Here is a 5,940-nt window from a genome sequence, read left to right on the forward strand (position 1 = left end):
CATGAGGCCCGGAAATCGGGATTTCAAAAAGATTCCCAGGTGATTCTAATGTGCAGCCAAGGTTGAGAACCACTGGCCTAAGGCGTCAGCAGGCAGGGCGGGGCTCACCTGGAGCGGTGCAGTTTGGGTAATGTGGTTGACCCTGAGTTTCTCAGAACTTGAGCCTGTGCTTTCAGTTTTCCTTTCCAAGTATCTTAGACCCAGAAAGTGTTTGTGCAGACACAGCTGCCGAGGGGATGTGCACAGCTAAGAGCAAGTGGGTTTTGTTTTAAATCTTCCAGAGGGAGAATCTTGGTAAGTTGGGAGGGTAGGAGCGCCTCCAGTCTCCCCATCCTCACACTTTCTAAGACAAGGATCTTGTCACTATTGTATAGATGAGGGAAACCGAAGCTGGGGGCGGGGGAAGGGTGGTGGTAATGGGCCCAAGGCACATGTAGCAGTGACAGAACCCGGATTGGAACCTAGTTTTGTCTGACGTTCCTCCCTACCCCAGTGCCCCTAAACAGTGGAGAGGAAGGGGGACACTGCTCAGGTGGGTTCACATCCACCTTTCAGCTCAGACCTGGACTCCCTGAGACATGAGTCAGTGACCCCAAAGTAAGGGGGATGTGGGGGGATGTGGAGGAGGCACAGGAGGTGGGGACGGTAGGTGAGTAAGAGCCTTTGTTGCTTGTGGCCTGGATGCCCGGAAGCTGCCTTCAGAGGCTGCTGCTGAGGCTGATGGGACAAAGGGTTTCCTTTCAGATTTCAAATCGTGACCTTGTTTCACACACCCTTTCCGCTTAGTGCCGGGCCTTGTGGGAAACTGAGGCCCTGAGAGGGGAATGACTGGCCTGGGTGACACATTGAGACCCTGAGCAGGAGGTGGGCGGGCTCTGCCTCCCTGCTCTTGGCCGGCCTCGCTCATAGCCGTGGGGGATGGGAGACGTAGGAGGTGGTCCTGGGGGTCTGAGCTGGAGGAGACTGAGCCCAGATCCCTGTGTCTGTCCAGCAGAGACACACCTGGGAGCTGCTGCCTTATTCACACCACATCCCTCCTCAGCCTCCAGCCGCAGGCTTTATTTGTTAAGAAGTCAAATTGATCAAAGTTTCCCTTTATGGCTTCTGGGATTTGTGTCTTGATTAGCTATGTTTCTGCAACTCAACATGAATTTTAACATTTCTTCCCCCAAGTGTATAGTTCTCCTTTTGGTTTTACATTGATTTCTGTGGGATTGATTGATTTTGGAGGAAGCTTTTGTGTTTGTTTGTTTGTTTTAAAAACCTCAACAGAGGATATTTTTCTCCATTGATTTTTAGAGAGAGTGGAAGGGAGGGAGGGAGGAAGAGGGAGAGGGAGGCAAACATTGATGTTTGAGAGATGCATCAGTTGTTACCTCCCATATCTGCCCTGTGCCCTGACCTGGTTCGAGGATGTACCCTGCAACCCAGGTCCATGCCCTTGACCGAGAATCAAACCCTCCACCCTTCAGTGCACAGGCTGATGCCACACCCACTGAGCCATACCAGCCAGGGCTGTAGAAGCTTTTTGTTTCTTCTTCCTTCTCTTCTTCATCTGCATCTGTGTCCTCTTCCTACTGCAGGACAGATGTAATGGTACCTACAGCCTTCAAGGAGCCTCTGGTGCAGGAAGCAAAGAGCCTGGCAGCAGGTAGTGAGCAGGAGTGGGAGGGGCTGGACAGAGCTGGGCCTGAGCCCCAGACCTGGGGGAGGGGCAGCTTTGGGATGTCCTGCTCAAGGCCAGGCATGAGAATCAGTTTTTCACGTTCCTCTCTTCCTCTTTCTCCTCCGATAAAAATGTGATGGCTGCAGGAAGGAGACAGGAGGAAATAAATGGAACTTTCAGAAAGCTGATAGAACTGCCAGACGTACATTAAATCAGGGGGAAATTTGTATGAAATCTGTGTCACAGTTTTTGCATCAAGATCAACAAGAAAACCAAATGGCTTGACTCAGTTGAGAGTGAAACGGGTTTGCTGTGCGGGTGAGTGGCTGGTTCTTTTGTGTCCCCGCCATGGGACACACCAAGGCTTGAGCCATCAGTGCCAGGAGGACAGAGGGTGCCCGGGGTCAGGAGGGGGCAGCACACAATAGAGCTGGCCCTGTGTTTACAGATACAGATGGTACACAGTTCAATGGTTACTAGAAGAATGTGAGTCATTATTTGTAAAGTCTTAGAGCATTCCGAGGCAGAGCAAAGACACACAGGTGAGCCACCTTAGTATCAGCTGTTAATACACCAGCACGTCCCTGGCTCTCTGTGTCAGGCAGGTCTCAGGAGGGTAGCTGATAAATGCTGTTTTGCTTCTTAAAATAACGCCTACAGACAATCAGCATTTCCTTTCTTCCCTGGACTCCAAGGCAAGATAGTCCAGACAGAACTGAGAGAATCCTCTCCATGGTAAGGTCTGTTTCCATCATGATAGTTCATAGAACAGAAATGATCCAGAGTATGTTTATTATTATTGATTTGAGATGGAGAGAGACAGACAGAGAAACATCGATTGTCTAGCCAGGGCCAGAGTGTTTTCTCAAAATGACAGCCATAAGACGTCACTTCCTTCCCTTTGCCTGCCCATCCCATTTTGAGAAAATTTGGCCTCAGCACAGAGCCCATGATTACAGTATGGCCCCATCCCAATGATCACTGATATAAGGTGCACACTGACATTTCCTAGGAAAGAGCCCTCCAAGTGCTGTGAGACCACACTATCCAACCAAATGGTTGGCCATTCGTGCATCCTTCAAATTGACTTATGATCAAAAAGGGGACCATGGATGAAAAAAGGGTTCTATGCAAAGAAACCTACAGGGTGATGCGATCATAAATTCCTACCTGGGTAGGTCATGGTTGGAGGGTCACATCCCAGGCATATGCTTCTTAGTAAAAGGTTTGTTTTCCTTAAGCAAGCCCTGTCCATTGTTTCTGTGCTTGTAGGTGAACTCACCTTTGAAATAACCACTCTCAAGAGCACAATCTGGCCTGGCCAGTGTGGCTCAGTGGTTGAATGTTGGCCCGTGAATGAAAAGGTCACCAATTCGATTTGTAGTCAGGGCTCTAGCTCGGGCTGTGGGCTCAAAACCCAGCAGAGGGCATGTAGGGAGCAGCCACTGGATGCTTCCCTCTCATCAATGTTTCTATAATCTCTGCCCCTCCCTTCCTCTCTGTAAAGTCAATATAAACATTTCTGGGTTTTTGTTTTTTGTTTTTTTGTGTTGTTTTTTTTAAAGAAGAGACCACACTCCTGTTGACTGTCCTGAAATCCAATCCCCACCTGCTTTCTCCCAACTTCATGTAACCTTCCTTACATGCCCTCCTTCATTTCAAATGCAGAGAAGATGCTGAGACACTGTTATTCTCCAGAGCATTTTAGATCTCATGCAGTTTGGCTCAAATAAACTTTCCCAAAAAGCCTTTAAAAAAATTACAGCCTTAAAAAGGAAGGGCATTCTGGCCCCTGTTCCAACAGGCATGACCCTTGAGGACACTGTGCTAAGTGAAATAAAGCCGTCTCAGGACGATAAACATTGTGTGATCCCACTTAAATGAAGCCCGTGAATCCGTAGAGATGGGAAGTAGAGAGGCAGTTTCCAGGGGCTGGGAGGGGGGAGAGGGAGTTATTGCTTAGTGGGCACTGAGTTCTGTTTTATAGGATGAAGAGAGCTATGGAGGCTGGTTGCACAACAGTGTCAATATAATTTAACACTATTGAACTGTACCCTTAAATATGGTTACAGTGGTAAATTATATGTTGTGCATTTTTTAGCATAATTAAATAATTAAAAAAAAACTGTGTGTGTGTTTAAAAAGTACTATGAAGATGGAAAAGAGGAACACATCATTTCCTGTAAGCATAAATGCAAATTGGTGCAATTTGTTTTCATTACAGTGTGGCTCTAGCCTTAAGAGAATTTTTATATGGTGAAACCCTCTGTCCCAATCATTCTATTTATTAAATACCTTAAGTGAGGCAATCTCAAATGCAGATGAACTTTTATGCCTGAAGAATGTTTCTGCACTATTTTCATAAAGAACTAGAAACAAGCTAAGGTCCACCGGTGATCATGGGCAGCAGAGAGGACCGGGCATCATCAGGAGGGCTGTGCAGCCCACAGCAGGGCTGCAGGGCTGGGTCAGGGCTGCAGGACCCCAGGGCCTTAGGGAATGAGGGTATTGAAGAAGGAAGAGGAGTGCAGGCTTGGGAAGCTACAGCCCCAGGAATTGATCAACACAGAGACTTGGCATAGGGTGCAAGACATCATTTGGGAATGAGAAGAGTCGTTTGCAAGTAGCACAGACACATTAATAAACGATTTTGCATATAAAAGAGAGTCGAGCTTAGTCCTCACAAACACAGGATTGGGATCAGGAAGACTTGGGCTGGAGTCCTAGCCCTAGCACTACTGTGAGACTTGGGCTAACCCGAGTTCAGGTGAAAACCTAGACTTTGTCATGGTTTCCTCCACGCCCCAGTGGGAGCCATCATGGCGCCCACCACGTGAAATGTGTGAGAGAAGCCCACCCCGTGAAATGTGTGAGAGTATTTGTTGGGGAAACTCGTAAGGAGCCTGTGGTAGACACACCATCAATATTAGCTGTAGTGAATATTCAATACAAATGTCCCCAACCTCAAGTCATTTCCAAAACATTCCTCCCATCTTTCCTTCCCATCTTTCATATTTTATTGCTTCCTGGATTTATTGCTTCTTGGTTTATGACTCCTTGGCTGTCTGTTTCCTTGTCTGATGGTTTTCTCCTTCTGCCTCCACAGGACAAGGGGACTGTCACTTGGCTTGGAGTGGGCTGGAGTGAGGTGAGTACCTTCTCTTAACTAGCAGCTGGCAGAGCCCACCAGACAGGGAAACACAGTGGATTGAGTCCATCTTGGCACTTGCAGCCTTCCTTCCCTGAAAGAAACATCAGAGACGGAGCCCCTCGCTGGCTCACCTTCAACCCCACAACTTGTTCTCTCTTCCCGAAGGGTGAAGCAACACCTCCTTCCAGCTGGACACAGGCTGGTGAGCTGAAGGGGAAACTCTGAGATCCCACTGCTGACACCATGACCTCAGAAGCTGATGAGATCTGCCCAGGTAGTCATCTTCCTCCTCTCTAGCTGGTTCCTGCTTATGATCTAGAATGGAGGGAGGCGCCTCCAAGCTGAGTTAAGCTCCACAAGAATCAAGAACCTCAAAGGGGATTGATGAGTGTCCCTGAGCCCCCAAGAGGGGCCAAGGGGAGTCCCCTCAATCAGGAGTCTGTGGGAGGGCCTCCTTCCTGGCTCTCTCCTCAGGCCGCTCCCTGCCTCCCATCCTCTGCAACTCATGCAATGTCTCCAATGAGGCCAGGACAGCCCACGGGAGGTGGGAATTTCTTGTCCCCCGTACCTCGACCCTGCTAGTTCCTGGTGAAAACTTTCCCCTCCAGAGAACTGCCACCCGCGTCAGCTGTGCGGGGTCCCTGACCTGTGCTCGCAATGATAAATACCAATGTACCAGGTGTGACTGTCAGGCAGGAACTTCTTCTGATGATATCAGATACCCCTGCAGAGGCCCGCTTTGTTATTTCCCACACCCTCTCACATCCTAGCCCACAGATACACAGATGCAGTGCTCTGGGATCACTCCATCTAAACCCAGGTTTATTTTTCCCCTCAATGAGTTAGTCAAGAAAAGGAAAAAACACCCCCTCGAACCACCCAATTCAACACTGCATTTTCTAGGCAACCAAATCATCCCCCAGGGGAAGATAAAACTTGTTCCTGTTGTAGCATAGGAGGAGAGGACAGATCAGAAGCCTGCAGGTCCTGAGCAGTCTCTCAGGTCCCTGAGGGAGGCTGGAGCTGGTGGATTCCTGAGGATAAATAAGATGACCTCTTGTTAAGGAGTGGGCGAGGGTGGGGTCAGAGGTGCCCACTAGGAGCGGTGGCCCCTGAGACCAGC

General features: G+C 48.9%; 1 long non-coding RNA gene across 2 annotated transcripts; it reads left to right on the plus strand.

Annotated features, from left to right (window-relative positions):
• The first annotated feature begins 213 nt into the window (after positions 1–213).
• LOC102774791 lies at positions 214–5,070 on the plus strand. Of its 2 annotated transcripts, none has more exons than XR_001514876.1 (3): positions 214–294; positions 4,773–4,814; positions 4,983–5,070. It is a non-coding gene; the product is annotated as an uncharacterized LOC102774791 (long non-coding RNA). The 2 variants fall into 2 exon arrangements; XR_435964.1 differs by lacking the exon at positions 214–294 and adding an exon at positions 1,565–1,651.
• Positions 5,071–5,940: the final 870 nt, after the last annotated feature.

Source organism: Myotis davidii, unplaced genomic scaffold, assembly GCF_000327345.1.
Source record: "Myotis davidii unplaced genomic scaffold, ASM32734v1 scaffold4964, whole genome shotgun sequence".
Lineage (NCBI taxonomy): Eukaryota > Metazoa > Chordata > Mammalia > Chiroptera > Vespertilionidae > Myotis > Myotis davidii.